The following is a 16,393-nucleotide window of genomic DNA, read 5'->3' on the forward strand; positions in this document are numbered from 1 at the left end:
AACGGGGCACCCACTGCTCAGACCTGCCAACCCTGCCATGGAGCCACCAGTTACTAATACCAGTTTTTCCATGTAGCTCGCTGGAACAGAGAACAACTGCTTACAGGTCCCAGTCTACCTTAAAATAAGCCATCTGAATGTAGACTAGGTGTAGTGAACAACTGTACAAACCCTTAAACACTTTCAATAACCCACAATAACACTATTATAACTATGCCAATAGTTTGATCAGAAGAAATAATCACAAAATATTACATACCCTCTCAACATCCTTCACTAGGGTTTTATCATTGGAATTGGGCCAATGACATCTTGAGATATTAAGTGAATTTAATAAAGTGGTTGAATTGGCAGGCCTGGAAAGTAGAGAAGCTATCTATCCACTTAAACAGTACAATATGGGCAATATTAGACCAACTTTCCTCCTACTGTTCAAATAACATGTCTACCTTCATCCAATTGAGAATGAAATGAACGACAGAACTTATGAAATCCTTACGCTTTCTTCTGATATTGCCTACAAATGGAAATTTAATTTGATTTAAATATAAGTACAGACCACTAAATTAGTTAATTTAAATCACTGCCAGATAATAACTTTCTTTGGTCATTTAAATTTATCAATATCTTTGAGATCAAAATGTTTTTAACTTGTCAGTCCCCTGATCCAGCTAACCCCTGTGTATTTAATTACAAAGTGTGCATACATAGATTAAGAGTCAAGAAATGAAAAAGTCCTCTAAACAATAGACATTGTATAAATGACATGGCTACCTTCATTTCAGTGTTTTGCCTTTTATAGCAAAGCGTTAGACATGAACCTCTTTTATGTATGGGGCCTAATCAAATGGAAAAAAAAAACCCCATGTGTTTTAGTTTCTAAGTAGGAATTGTAAGTTTTACATGAAGTGGTACCTTTGCCTGTGACCAAGATTGAAATGTGGCTGTATGTTTCTATATTTTGGGGTTTTATGAAGAAACTGCAAACTAAGCTAGGGGAAGCATTATGCTTTTTTATCATTTTGAAAGGGGTCTAAAATGTCTGAGGAGTGTGTATGTGTGCATATGTGCATGCATCATGCACTCATGATTGATGCTTATCAAGAGGTGGTGAATCAGATTAATCTTAAGAAAAATATGAGTATGTACTGAAAGACACAACTGATATGTAAAATGTGTTCTTAAAATGTTCTTAAAATGCGAGTCAGAGTACAAGGCAGTCATCATGCTGTGGAGGTAGAAGACTGTAGATCGCAATTTACTTAGGTCACCTGAGTTCATGCCCGTTTTCTGGGGAAGAAGTCAATTAATAGTTGAGTCCTTAATACATTTTTGACATACTGCACTATGTTTTATGTCTCAAGTGTCTTCACAGACAAGAAATAAGCAAGTTATTTGATAAGAAATTAAAATTTCTAGATTTTCTGTAATAAGGTGAGTTCTCCCTTTGAGTGCCAATGTTCCACACCCTTGTTTTCAGGTCATTCCCATTGTGATTTCTTTTTGCAAGGAAGGATGGTGGGCACTTATAATTGAGATATATATGGAGGAAAAAAAGATGCAGAAAGTTAAATGCTGGGTGATTTGCATTAGAAATCACCTTTGTTTTTAAGGCATGAGTCATTTCCTTGTACACTGGAAATATTAGGGGAAGATGCACTTTAGCTAGTACACAGGGATTTCTCATTCTGGTTCTGATAAGGACTTGAAAGGAAAGAGGTGAAGACTGAACAAGTGAAAATAATGTTTTGGTGGAAAGTTAAAAAACTCAGAAACAGGTTTGAGAATTTGTTTGACTTTTGAGCAATGGGTAGAAGCACCTAATTAGATCATAACTATTTCAACCATCTCTGTTTAATTGAAGAATGTACTTGATGTGGTTATGTGAGGGAGAAGCTATAGGTGAGTTTTATAACCAAGGAGGAAATTAGAAGTTTAAGTTAACTGACACTTTTCCTCTTTTTTTGTTAAACTTCCTTTCTTGTTTCCTTGGGACAAGGTATGTTGTAGAATTGTTGGAATCTGACTTGGCCACACCACAAGAACTTCTGCTATGGCTTCAAACTCTCAATCTCTGGTCTTCTAGCCACTTGGCCCAGTGTCCACACTACCAGAGCAGGGTATTTGTTAAACTAATAGTAAAATAAAGCTGACATTCACTAAGCTGTTTCTTCTTGTAAAATGTGAAAAACGGTAATCAGTAGCATTTTCCATTAGCTTCTCTTTCTCCTTTTCCCAACACACGTTCTTTGTCAGTTAAAAAAATTGCCTGTAAAGAATTAAACACAAGAAGCCATTTGCACTGCATAAGAAGGAGTTTATTGATCCTATACTATCCAAGAACAATGTTGTGTAGTTGTGACTGGAATCTTTAACAATTTACATGTATATAGACATCTCTGTATTACAGACCACTTTGTAGCTGTTAGATAAAATATATCATTTGGTCAGTACTTCACAGAAGGGTGTCTTTGATTCACATTTTGTTTTCATTTAAGCCAGTTTCACAGTGGGACAAGACTAACTGCCTGGGAGGCTAGAGCCAGCTTTTATCCTTGTTAATATATTCATAGTAGAATGACAATCAATGACACTCTGATCAGAAGACCAGTAAAAGAGTGCCTTTTGAATAGGTTTGAATTTCATCTTTCATATTCACCCAGAACTAGACTGCCCTCTGCATATGTAGTTTACATTATAATTGTGAAGTGTTAAATTGCTGCAGTGATTAGGAGAGTCACTGAAAAGGTGAGACAGGTTACACTCATAAATGAGAATTCCAAGGTAGTTGAAATAGATTAACCATATTGTAACAAGTGGGGGTCCAATGCCAGTCCAGTCATTGACCCACCCACTTGTCTCAAGGCTAACCTCCCACCTATCTTGTCTGCCATGCCTTCGATGATGTTAATTGGAAGATGATAACAAGGCAGGAGGCTGCCCATTTATTTTCCCTGATGCCAACAGTCTATATACGTAGCTCTGAACCCTGCCTTATACTATGTCCCATGCCTTACAGATGGCATCCATGACCTAACAGCTGGCCTTAGTTTGTCTGGCCTAACACCCAGCCTGTAAGCCCACACTCCAGTGCCTCATATTGAAACTCACGCTCCCATGCCCTCACACTGGGCTCACAATCTCATTTACTCAGGGCTCCCACACCCTCCCTCTCCTTGGGCTCCCTGCATGCCTCAGGACCCTCTTGGTCCCCTCACACACCCACACTGGAGCTTCATTCCCTGCCCAACAGTGGGCCTCAATCCCCTGCCCAACATCAGGCCTCACAATCCCCTTATCCCCTGCCTCAGGAGGTTCACATCTATCTCTCCAGTAGGCTTAGGGCCCCACGTCCCGGAGCCTCATACCCAGCTCTTTTATATACCTCAGGACCAACAGTGAGCCCAGGTGTTGTCTGAGGTCCCTTCCTGACCTGGGCCCTGCCTCAGGACTCATGGTGAGCCTGGGCACTTGCTTTGTCTTTGGGGTGTTTTCCCATAGCCTTTCCCCTTCATGGGGTCACCCATAAGGCAGCAGGGGCTGAGGCTTTCTGGTGTCACATACTTGTCCTTCACTGGGGAGGCACAGTTGTGGTGTTACCTGGACACTGCCCCACCACCGGCAGTCTGACCATATCATCCAGCCCTAGCAGGGTATGGTTTTGGATCATGCCCCAGGACCAGGAGCCTCCACCTTCTCCATAACTCCTTCCCTGTACCTCCAAGATGGTATAAGCAGCAGCTCCAGCTGGGTGGTGTTCTTTTCCCAGCTGCTTGCAGCAGACTTCTGGCAATTCTGCTCAGAACCCTGCTCTTATAATAAACAGCTTGGCCCTGTTCCCAGTCAGGTAATTGTGCCTGATTGGGAGTGCAGCCACCTGCAAGCTGCCTTGCTGTTTGCTCATCCTCTTTAGGTAACAGAGCATGCCCTGTGTATAGCTTCAAAATTTCATCCATTATGATTTCTGAACTACTTATGAACTTTTGCCTATAATTAGTTTCTTACCATTAGGGCTGTGCAAAGCTTTGGTCCCTGATTTGATTTGGCAGAGATTTGGCCTGATTCAGTGGCCAATTCAATTCAATCCAAATTGAATCAGAGGACCCGTTAAAACCCCAAATTGATTCAGAGACATTCAGACAGATTCAGTGATTCGGACATAGGTACAGTTTTTATGTTTTTTCTACATACCTCTAGGTAGCAGGGGCTCTGAATGCTGTACTTTCAGGGCAAATGCAGCATCCCATAGAATCATGGGGGTCTCCCCAGCACGCTTGGCACCAGATCCATAAGTAGACCAGAATCACTTCTGGGTCCCCACAGTTCAGCAACTGGTGCCTCCTGGGTCTGGAGGGCACCTGGGGTCCCCCTGTGGCCGATTTCTGGTTCACTTCTGGGTTCACTGTTGAGCATGTTGGGGAGCCCCCTGCACTGCTGTGGGATGCTCCATCTGCCTGAGCAATAATGAGCCGTGGTGCTACCTCAAGGTATGTAGAAAAAACTTTTAAAGCTTTGCCTGTGTCCGAATTGCTGATTCACGGAATCAGCATTGAATCGTCATATTTGGCCAAATTGAATCGGGGACAGTGATCTGAATCAATGGATCGAATCACTATCCCTGATTCAGGCTGAATCCAAATCTAAATCAAATTCACACACCCCTACTTACCATCAGTGAAGTCCCTTGATCTTCTCCCTTTCATTTAAAAACATAGTTCTCTTTCTGAAGGGACACTATTTTAATTTTATATGACACCATTCCCCATATTAAATAACAGGAATTTTCCAAACACTGATGTGAATAAAGGTGTTTTTAAATACTGTCATATTAGCAAAGTAAGAAGGTTTATAATTACATCCTTGATGGGAGCGTCTACACGTGACACTACATCACCACAGCAGTGTGCTACAGTGATGCATCTCATTGCTACGGTGACATAACATTAGTGGGTACAAACCATGATGCTGATGCTATGTTGCTGTAGTGATGAACTACCTCATGTGTCACGACGGTGAGGTAGCTGCTAAAAATAACTGTGAGCCACTGGGATGGCACACCAAGTACTAAATGATGGCACAGTAACATCTGCACCATGGTGGGCATATGTAGATGCCCCCACTGGCTTTGACTTAAAGATATATTCCTAGAGACTGTATAACATAATCATGCTTTTTGGATGTTCTGAACCAATCATATAGAAAATTAGTTTCCTTTCACACGTTGAGAAAATGACCACTGAATAAGCTATAAATAATCACCAGTAAATAAAAGATGAATGAAAGCATCCTAACTGGTGCTTTTTGCTCCTTATCAGGAGATCAGTAAAAACATTTTTTTTTTTCCAATAGGTCAAATATAGTATGCCTCCTAAACTTAATTTATTGTGTTAATTCCAAGGACTGACCAGCTCTATTTAGTATAACTCCTTTCTGTACATAGTTTCTGAGTAAGAACTCTTTAAATTCTATCAGTGTATAGTATTAAAAAATTAAATTTAGGTTTAATTGAAATGTGGCTCCATATTGAAAGGTGCTATGTAAAATAGCACTATAATGTTCCATTCATGTTTCTCACTGTTTTTTATGTATGCATACAAGACAAGATGGGTCATTTATGAGAAGTGTGGAAGGGAATTCCTTATAGTCCACATCATATATCCCTCTAATACTCTTCCATCAAAGTCAGACACAATTTGACCCAGCATTATTATGATGGTGCCAACATGATGTTTCAATTATTTCCGAATACCTAAGATATGTTGCATTTTCTACTAACTTGGGCATGTCTACAACATTGAAGTCATGTTTCTTGATAGGATCTCTACAAATATTGCCTTAAGTAATAACAAAAGCTGTATGAAATAGGACAGTACACTGGTACGTATTTATTATTATGAGTATAGAAACACATATGATGTCAACGTTGAGAAACTGCCTTTTGTCTCAGTGGGTGCTGTTAATATGAATTTCTTTTGAAAGTTTGGACTCAAATGCATTTTTGTTTCTGTTAAAGCTTATTTACAAATTTTTTGGAAGATAGCCAAATTGTATCTATTTTATTCAGTGCAACAATCTGAAAATGTCCTATCAGTACTTTCTTTTTCTTTTTGTGCAAACCTAAAATATAGTTAAAAATATACTTTTAAACAAAATGGACAGAATTGACAAAGATTTTCTGAGCTGCTAAATTTGAAATTGTTTCATAAAATTTCTCCTTTAAACCTTATTTAGGAAGTAAGCAAGAAATTTAAATGATTAATATTTAAACAAAAGATTTAATATTTTACATAAACCTACTGTCATTGGCATTAGCAGATTTATGGAATATTCATAGTACACTAACAAGACTTATCTCTACCTTTTATTTTTATTTATTATGTGAATTCAAGTTAGTGAAAGATGTATTTTGCTTTTTTGACAAATTTAATTGAGTGGAAGAAAAAATAAGTTGGTGCTCAATGTGTGTAGGAGTTACTGTACCTAATTTTCAAACGCCAATAGTAATTATCTTTCTGCATTTTATTTTTGCATGTGTGTAACACTCAATTGAAGAATCTTCCATATATTTATCAATTCTAAATTTCACTGCTATGAATGAATGGAAATAACAATAACCACTTGCAGGAAATGTCAAACTGTTAAATTATTTGTGGCACACCCAGACTCAGGATGTGATCAGATGCACCTTTGAGAGACACTCCCAGGGCGTTCTCATACCTTCATGAGTGCCTGAAGGTATGAGAATACCCAAACCATTCTCTACCACTGAGAATAGACTGAGATGCTGCAAAGGTCACCTCCCTGACCTGTGGCACCTCAGCTTTACCAACCTTGCCTAGGGCTTGCCAGCTCTTACCAGAGGAGATTTTGCCAGATAGAAAAATCACATCCTTGTCTTTACATTCAAATATTTTAGATCCTTTCCCCCTCCCCCACCTCACTTCCACAGAAGGTTTCTAGTCTAATGCTCGGAAATCACAGTTAGCACTGACAATAAATAGGTTATAAAAGTTAACAAAAAGATTTATTATAAAAACAAGAGCAAACATAGGAAATCAGTAACCACATGTTGAGATACAGACAGATTTATAAGAACAAACAAAAGAAAATATCAGAACAATAATCTGATCTTATCCTGCATCTTAAACCCAACAATGCAGCTTCCACTCTGCCTGGTAGCTGAGGGCTGAAAGTCTAAGTGCAGAGGTTCCAAAAGTCCAAAGCAGAAGCAATCTAACTTTGTGCCTTACTCTAAGTGCCCTACATTCGGTCAGGAAGGAGCAGAACAATTGGCCGTTAAGGGGAGGAGGGCACACAGGGTGTCTGCACTGGTTAGCCCAGTGGGTGCTGCCGGAGAAAGTTGCTGGAACTGAGCCAGTAAGCAACCTGATTGGCTGCTGGGTGTGGGGGAGCAGTTCCCTCCCCTTCTGCTCTGTCAGCCACAGGAATCTGTCAGCTTTAACTGTGGGGGGGCAGGGGAGGAGCCAAATCCCAGTCTCCAAGTCCCTCCACCTACGCCTGCACATGACAGAGCAACAAACATAAAGGGGACTGCTCCCCCTGTGCCTGTCACCACTCTGCCATAACAGGGACACAGATGCCAGAATTTTACCCTCCCTTCTCTCCTGGCTGTGGCTGCATCTGCATCCATGTCCCTGCATCCCAGCAACAAGGGAAACAATCTCCCCTCTGTCAGGGAAAATTCCTGAAGCTGATGCTGCCATTACAGAGAGTTGAAACAGTCCTACACAGACAGGCCAATAGCATGTGCCCTCTGAGCAACCTGCCAGCTGTCAATCATGGGTGACCTACTTTTTGGTGCTGCGCAGGCTCAGTTATCTCACAGCTTTCTCTCTCACACATGCTCAGTTAGAATTTTTATGAGGTAATCGCTCTGGAACTTTCCCCTTGAACAGTTCTCTGATTGGCTTAAGGGAACTATAAAAGGTTCAGGACCCTCGCCCCCGGGGGGGAGAATTGAGAGAGGTGTGTGGGTGTTGGTTTCTGTTGGCGTACATTGAGGAGAAGATCAGAGCTGGGGGCAGGAGCTGTTGTTGCAGGGACTGCTCCTCAGGAGGGCCTTTTAGGCCACTGGTCTTCTCTCCTTTACGGTTCTTAATTGAGTTGATTGATTTTGTTTACGGACTGATACCTTCGGTTATTGGACTGCCTCGGCCTGGACTTTGACTTTGAGTTTGGATCATCCTCATACTTCGGCTATGACTTCACACTTACCTGTTTGGCTCCTGACTTCGGCTTCCATCTCGGACTTCGGCTTCATCTTACAGACTGTCCTCTGGACTGGCATCACATTGCCGGTTTTTCAGTTCCCGGTTCATCACTCCTCGTGTTACAGTTCTGTTTGTTTCAACCCCATTTAATGAGCTGTTGACCAGCCCTGGGACTAGCCGGTGGGCAGCCGGACCTACCCCTGGGCTTGTACCAGGGGTAGAAAGCAAAGGCTTGCCGGTGAACCCTGTGGGCCAACAGACCCCTTTTGTTGTTTGTCTAGTTACTGTAACTGAAGAAAGCACCTGGGCCTCCGCTACCAAACGTGAGTAAATAAATCATCTTTGTTCCAACCTATACGTGTGTCCCATGCAGCTCGAACTCCACCGCCTAGATTCCCGCCTGTTCGTTCCAATTGCCATCACCCGGCCACACCACCGTGACCAAGACCGTAAGCGTGGCTCACCAGCTCCGGGGCCTTGACACCCTCCATTCACTACTCTGCCATAGCCAAGTGCATCTGAGTTCCAGTGTGCCGCCCTACAAGGGGGAGTTAGCAGGGAAGTTCAAAACCTCCTGGGATGCCAGAGGACAGTGAACTATGGGATCTGGGACAGAAGTTCAATAGACTGGTCTTACCTTAACCGATTAAATCTGATATTACATCCATCGAGATTTATCTTAAACTGGATTCCGCCATTTTGAAACCAATTTATGTGCATTGAATTCTATTCTGTTACAGGTTTAGACTGGTTTCCAATCACTGATACCTGTTTATATATAATTTTTGGATTTTTAGGGAGCCCAGACTGTGAATATAACTCCCTGTTCCCCAAGTGTGGATTTACAAGACTAGTAGTCTCTCCTGATTTTATCACCAGGAGAATATTAGCATCCTTTCAGACATGTACCACCTCTGGGAGGAGTCTGTTGACACTTGGAATGTAAAGAAGTTTTTCCTTATGTGCAGTTTAAATTGTCCTTCCAGAAGTTTGTGGCCATTAGACATAGTTATTCCTTGGGGGCCCTGGTAAACAGCTGTTCTCCCATATCCCAGCACACCCCCCTTATATACTTATAGGCTGCCACCAAGCCCCCCACAAGCCTTCTCTTCTCCAGGCTGAAGAGTCCTATGTCCTTCAGCCTCTCCTTGTAAGGCTTGATCTCTCGGCCTTTGCTCATACGGGTGGCTCCACTCTGGACTCTCTCAAGCTTATTCATGTCCCTCCTGAAGTGGGGAGCCCAAAACTGGATGCAGTACTCCAGCTGCAGCCTCACTAAGGATGAGTAGAGTGGGAGAATGCCATACCTGTTTTTTCTTGAGATGCATTGATGGATGCACGCCAGAATTTGTTTTGCTTTGCTGGCTACAGCATTGCATTGGTGGCTCATGTTCATCTTGTGGTCAATCAAGACTCCCAAGTTTCTTTCAGTCATGGCCCTAGTGAGAGTAGTACTGTTAAGCCGGTAAGTATGATGCTGTTTTTTCCTCCCAAGGTGGAGCACTCTGCACTTCTCTGCATTAAATGCCATCAGGATTTGGTCCACCCACCTTGCGAGCCCATCTAGATTGGCCTGGATCCCCAACCTGTTCCCCAGTGTGGCCGCCTTCTCCCCCCATCAAAGGTGATCAGATCCTTGCCTGTTTCATTTATCTTATTCTTTGTCATGTCCCTGGAATTAGGGAAATGTGTTCCTTCACCTTAACAACTGGTATTTCATATAAAATATACCACCTCTGATATATCCATGATTAATGTCAATTTTCAGTATTTGGTTTTCTTTCATGAATGCCCATACAAAATGTTTGTGTCTCAGCAAACACCAAGAGGTCACAATGCTTCCAAATAAAGACTCAAAGTACTTTCTTCCAGTGTTTTTTTTTTTCCACATCTCTACAGGAATTGTGTTAGCCAATAAATTTGTAATGGTATTTTACTTTACTTTGCAGGTCTGGTACCTGAATGCTAAAGTTTCCTTGGAAAAAAAAAATCCATATTAATAAAAAGTAGTTGTTATTTTTAATAGTGTACCTAAGAACAAATGGAACTCAACTTAATAGGCATTTAACCAGTTCCTGTGACTGCTTGCTTGAAAGAACTATATTCAAGCAGTCTTCAGGGTAAATATATTACAGGCATGTATTAATTCCCTAGAGGATATGATCTCTACTCATTTGTCTATGTAAAGTAGGGTAATGCAATAATTTTTCTTTGTGGTCTAGCCAAATGGCTGCTCATTTCCTTTGTGGAGAGCAAGGTTTGAAAATCTTCCACCAAGACTTCATTTGCATAATAAAATGTATGCAGTCTTCTGGAAGTGAAGTTATTATATAAACTAATTATGATTTGTATGTTTTAATTTTGATGTTCAGACAATTCTTTTGTTTTTTGATGGATTTGGTTTTGGGTTTTTTTGGTAGAGGGGGAGAAGAGGGGGTTCTGTGAAAGAGCCTAATCATGGCAGTCTAAATTTTATCACAGAGAATTTGGAAATGATTCTTTATACAAGAGAACAGTAACTAAGTATTACATTATGCTGTTCTGGAGATTTTTAACAATGGTATGAATTAAGAGTGAAACATCTGCTATAAATCTAAATATTCTCCCTTTTGACTGCTGCACAGCCTTTGAGAGTGAGAGAGAGAGAGAGAGAAAGCATTTGTTTACCAGAGCTGACCCAAACAGAAATTGCAAACTGCAGGTGCTTCTGGCACTTAAAATATAGGGATGGTGTGGGGAAGTAGAATTGTTTATTACTCTTTTTTCCTCACTACTGGTGTACTTTTCTTTCTGGGATTGCATGAGTTACTCCTTATCGAAGCAATGAATTTTAGGAAAGATGCCACTGTACTTTTCTATAGTGACTGTCCATTTCTTTCATGTAATTTCTCAAGTTACCTAGCAACATGATAGCATCCTAATGTTTGATATGCCAGCAAGTGGTTAATGCAAATTGATTTTGGGTATCTTCCAACAAAGCCGAGACTGTATTAGGAATTTTATGTTAGTCAACTTCTCCTTTAACGTATCCCCCATAAGAACTACATAGTTCTTTTATGAGGGCTGGACCAGATTGCCTTTTCCTGTTGGAGAGCCCATATAATGAGATTCATGGACAATTTCCTCCAAATTGTTCTTTCTGGAAAAAAGTAGAATTTTCCCCCCATATAACAGGTCATGGAACAGGTTTTGCACCAGACTGCCAGTCCACAGTATCAGCAGGGAGGACCTTCTCTGCGCCAGCTTTGTGTTTTCACTGCTGCTACCATACCACACTCCCAGCCAGTGCAGCTCTGTTACTGCCAGGCTGTCAGCTCTTCCATGGATAATGGCAGCCTTAGTACTTCTCCTAATAGAGATTTCATTCAGCAAGAGGACAAGCACATAGAAACATAGTACAGCCTCTAGCTCAGTTCAGTGAGCCTTTTCCTGCTCCTTTTACCAATGAGGAGCTGGCTGCTGTAAAACCTTGCCAAGGGATTTGAACAGGTGGAATTTTCTGAAAGGACACTCTTTCTAGGTTAGGGAGAATCACAAGCGCAGCAGGAAGGCATCCCTTCCTGTGCAGATCTTAGGGACATAAGCAAGCCGGTTACTTTTTACCTAACAGAGTTACTTTACTGACTACTAGGAAATTACCAGTTCTTATTGTGTCTCATATTTAGACATGTAATAAAAATCCATTCACATAATTTCCCAGGAGACACAGTTGTGCGGCCACCTTCATTTATGGCACCTGAACATCTGATTTAATGTTTTTTTCACATGATACCATAATTCACCAGAACCTTTCCTTAGGACTGTACGCAAACGTAATTTCAGCATTCATAATATACACATTAAGTCAATTAGTTTCATAGAAACTTGAAAACTTATTGAACTGTTCAAAAGATAAAAGCTACAAAACTGCTATACACAGGCACTGGCTGGAGTTTCTGTCTTAGCTATAGAAATGTTGTTTTACCTAGTATTACCATAAAGACTTGTAGTGTAACAAGGGGTGGACAAATGGGGCACTAGCTCCAGGTGCTGACTTAGAGGGAGCACTGGAATGGCAGACCCCTGGGATTGCTAAAGATCTTTAGATCAACCTTTGTCTTGCTTGGAAATAATAGCCAGGTGCACAGACACCACAGCAGCAGTGAGGAGTGGGGAGACAGGAATACAGGCAGTTGCACCTTGGGCCTTTGGATCCCTAGACAGGCAAGACTGGCCACCATCTTTCCCTCCTCCCACACTCCAGCACTTAGCAGTACCCCAACCCTGGTGGGGTGGGGTGGGGTGGAGTGTCACCCAGGGTGTAAAATGTGTTAGTTATACCTCTGATAGAGCACACCATGAGCCTATATAAAAACTGGAAAATAAGAAAGAGGTGAAATAGCAGAGCCCAGAAAGAATGTTAGGCAAAATTATTCTGCCTTTCCTGCATTAGCCCTCTTCCCTGTAAGCACTTGTTTTAAACTTTGATAATTGTGTGACTGAGGAGGGGGAAAAATATATACCTCAGACTCAGTTTAGGAAAACATTTAAGTGTGTGTATCTTCGGAAGTAAATAGGAGTCAACCGTGTTTAAATGCTTTGCTGAATGAGATGAATTTAAGGACATGCTCAACCAGTTTGGTGGTCTAGGACGCTAGGGTCTGATCCTGTATCCACTAAAATCTCGTCATTGTCTTCTGTGGGAGATTTCTAAGGCCTTTCAGTAGGTGGTTTGTGACACCATAAGTAATTATAACAGGTCTTAGAAGTTTTGATTAATGGAACAACCTTGAAATAAGCCTGTAACAGATGATTTGTAAAAGAACAGTCTGCAAGTCATTCTTTGTAATGTTCATTTTTTTTGCCTGATGACTTTACTGTTCAAAGTCTATAAAAATTATGGGTGTTTTAATGTTATTTAAACACACTAGTCCTAATCTGCTGTCACTGCAAAAAATAAATGTACTCATTAGCAGGAGCTAAAACCTTTTTACAACCCCAGTATTTAATTTTATCCTCAACAATACCTTTCCAATATATGTCATGTGCTGATACAAGCAAGAGTTGTGGGGACATTCCTCCTGAGACTGAAGTACTCTAGACAGAATATTGGTCTTCTTTGTAAGTAATAAGACAAAAGAACACAATGTCTAATCAAGCATTTACTTGGAGTATTTAATAGATTTCCAGCATAATTAAATCCCCTCTTTTATTAGCTTTTCTCCTTCATTGGGGCTAAGTATGGATAAGCATGATAATATGCCCTTATAGCACTACAAAACAGGTCTACAGTATCAAAAATCCATGGTTAAAGATCAAAAATGATCCAGCAGTGGAGAGGTTAACTTTCAAAAATTCAGAGACACATTATACAACCTGGATATTGAAATTGCTCAATCTTCAGCATTTCAGGACACAACTAATTGGATTTCATAAAAAAGCTTTAGTCTACTTGCTTTATTTGTACAGCACATAAGCAAGAGTTCAAGCAAAGATGCGTCTTTGTTATACAGCAGACAAAGATACAATACTTAGGTACCTGGGACTATTATAGTACTTTACTGGAAAGACTTGGGCAATGCAGGGATCAAATGATATCCCAAAAATATTCCTGCCTGTCACATTTTACAGATCATCACAGTTACAACATCACTCCAACAATACCACCATGTTTAGAAGACTCAGGTAAGGAAGCCTTGCTAAAATATATCTGCAGAGCTTTATTGAGCAGTTAAAAGTAATTGCAACCATTAGTAGCAGGGATGACGATGGAGAAAAAAGCAACTCTAAGCAATCCAGTCTACTATGACCCGATATGCATGCCTCACTCTTGAGGTCCTATCTACATGTTATAGGTGTAGTGCAACTATCTGTTTAATTGCACAATTACCTTACATGTGCAAAGTAGCTCTTACACCATAAAATGCTTCAACCAGCTATAAAGTTAGACCTTGGAAATCTGTACTAACTTTATAGCTGGTTGCTATCAAGCTTTAATTTGCATGTATAGCAGAGCTTCCCCTGCAGTTGGGAGCTCTGTCCACTGAGGGGAACACTCAGCCCCAGCAGCTGCTGACTGGAGCTCAACAGCACCCCGCAGTGGTGTCTGAAGCCCCCCAGACTGGAAGATTGCAGCACCTGCATCTTCCAGCCATGGAAGCTTGCTTCTTGCTGGTGAAGGCTCCCCCTACACTGACAATAAGGCACAATGGGATCTAATGCATAATCCCACAATTGAATTTCCTGCCATGCATGTGTGGCATGGCAGGAGTCGCAATTGTGTGGATCTCACATTAGATCCCATTGCACCTTTACCTGAACATGTAGAGCGGGCCTGAAAGACCGCCTCATGGGACTTCAGAGTTTAGAAACAGTAGAAGATTCGGCTCCATAAGGGGATCTGTATCTCAGCAAATAAGGAATAATATGGTTGCATTTCCATTATGAAAATAATTTTCTAAAAACAAGGCAGCAAAATAATAGTGCAATTTTAATATTGTATTTGTTTGTTGTATAATTCCATACATGGAATATGCAAATATCTGTTTGGGGTTAAATTTATTTGATTATTTAATTAAAAATTCTAAAAATCATATTTAAAAGGAACATCATTGTTTCTGTGCAAATAGATTAATGTGCATATTTTAAGCAATGTTTAGATCTAGTTGCCAATGGATTAGGACAGATTTATGTGTACATAATAACCTTTTGACTTAGATATTTTATTTTATGTTATCCCAGAGACCAGCTTAAAGATTCCAGCTCCTGGATAGTCATATATAAAGAAGGAAAAATATGTTTATTCTTTGATTAACAGACATGCACAGAACTATGTAGAAATAAATTTCAAGCAATAATATAACTGGACAAAAGTCAAACTTTGGAAAATACATGATGATATTTTCTGTCTGCCTGTTTAATTTGCAGTGTTTACTGTTTTTAACTGAAGAAATTGAATTTACATTGGAGTATCTGAATTAATTCTAAAACTCTTGACTTTTGTCTGGCTCACTACAATGTGGTAGTTTTCTTCTAGTATTGTAGCTATGATGATCCTGAAAATATGTAAAAAGTAACATTATTTGCTAATATTTTTACTGAAAGAATGTTATGGTTGAGAAACATGTTAAACAAATTTTCCTTGAGGACAAGGACTGTGAAGTCAGAGATGGAGTGGCTGTTCTGTGATGGGTGTTTTCTAAATGATGACAGCATTTTTTATTCTGTTTGAAGGGACAAAGTAACCTATTATATAACTAGTAATAGATCAGATCATAGTGTACATTAATGCAAGATATAGAAATGTGTAATCTTTTGATGAGTTTAACAGTAGCAGGATAGCGTCCACAACATGGTAGGCATTACTTTAACATACTACATTGAGAAAATCCTTCACCCAAGCAGCTTCTAGTGTAAGATGACAGGGGACAAAAAGTGTGACCAGAGGATAAATATATTCTTCAGGTAAACCCAGGCAAGCATGCATAAGTGAAACATTCCTTACTTCCTGAATTTCAGTATCCGCTATAGATGCTAGTGGCTTGAGCACATGCTTCAGTTACAATACATCCCTTAAAGGCATATAAACTACCCTTTTCATCAATATTAGTTAATCCCAACTAGTTCTTCACCAAACCATTGTTAGCTGCTTAATTTCTCATAGGCACACATATTTTAGGAAAAGATTTGGAAGAAAGCATAGTTGGAGTATGGTGAGTATCCAATTTGTAAAAGGCAGCCATTATCCATGGAAGTGCTGACATTCTGGCAGTAATGGAGCAGTAAAAGGCAGTGTTGAAGAATAACCCGAATATTGAAATTGCTCAATCTTTAGCATTTCAGGACACAACGTACTGGATTTCATAAAAAGCTGTAGTGTAGTTGCTTTATTTGTATAGCACATAAGCAGCAGTTCAAGCAAAGATGGGTCTTTGTTATGTAGCCGACAAAGACGTACTACTTAGATACCTGAGGATTTTTGTAGTACTTTACTGGAAAGACCACATATCTTAGGGGAGGATTTAGAAGAAAGCATAGCTGGTGGATGGTCAGTGTCCAATTTATAAAAAGCGTGGAAGACAGAAAACACATACAGCAAATGATAAGAGAAAAGGACAGGTAATAAAGCAAGGGATGGAAGGTAATATAGTGTGAAAGTATGGGAGGGACTGTTTGTTGAAAAC

General features: G+C 40.3%; 1 long non-coding RNA gene across 1 annotated transcript in view; it reads left to right on the forward strand.

Moving 5' to 3' along the window:
• Positions 1 to 12,792, forward strand: part of LOC109322593 — an 18,707-nt gene extending 5,915 nt beyond the window's left edge. The window contains exons 2-3 of the long non-coding RNA XR_002104423.1: positions 12,213 to 12,216; positions 12,781 to 12,792. This is a non-coding gene — a long non-coding RNA (uncharacterized LOC109322593). The remainder of the gene's footprint in view (positions 1 to 12,212; positions 12,217 to 12,780) is intronic.
• The last annotated feature ends 3,601 nt before the right edge of the window (positions 12,793 to 16,393 follow it).

This window comes from Crocodylus porosus, unplaced genomic scaffold (assembly GCF_001723895.1).
Source record: "Crocodylus porosus isolate Cpor-Errol unplaced genomic scaffold, CroPor_comp1, whole genome shotgun sequence".
In the NCBI taxonomy this organism is placed as follows: Eukaryota; Metazoa; Chordata; order Crocodylia; family Crocodylidae; genus Crocodylus; species Crocodylus porosus.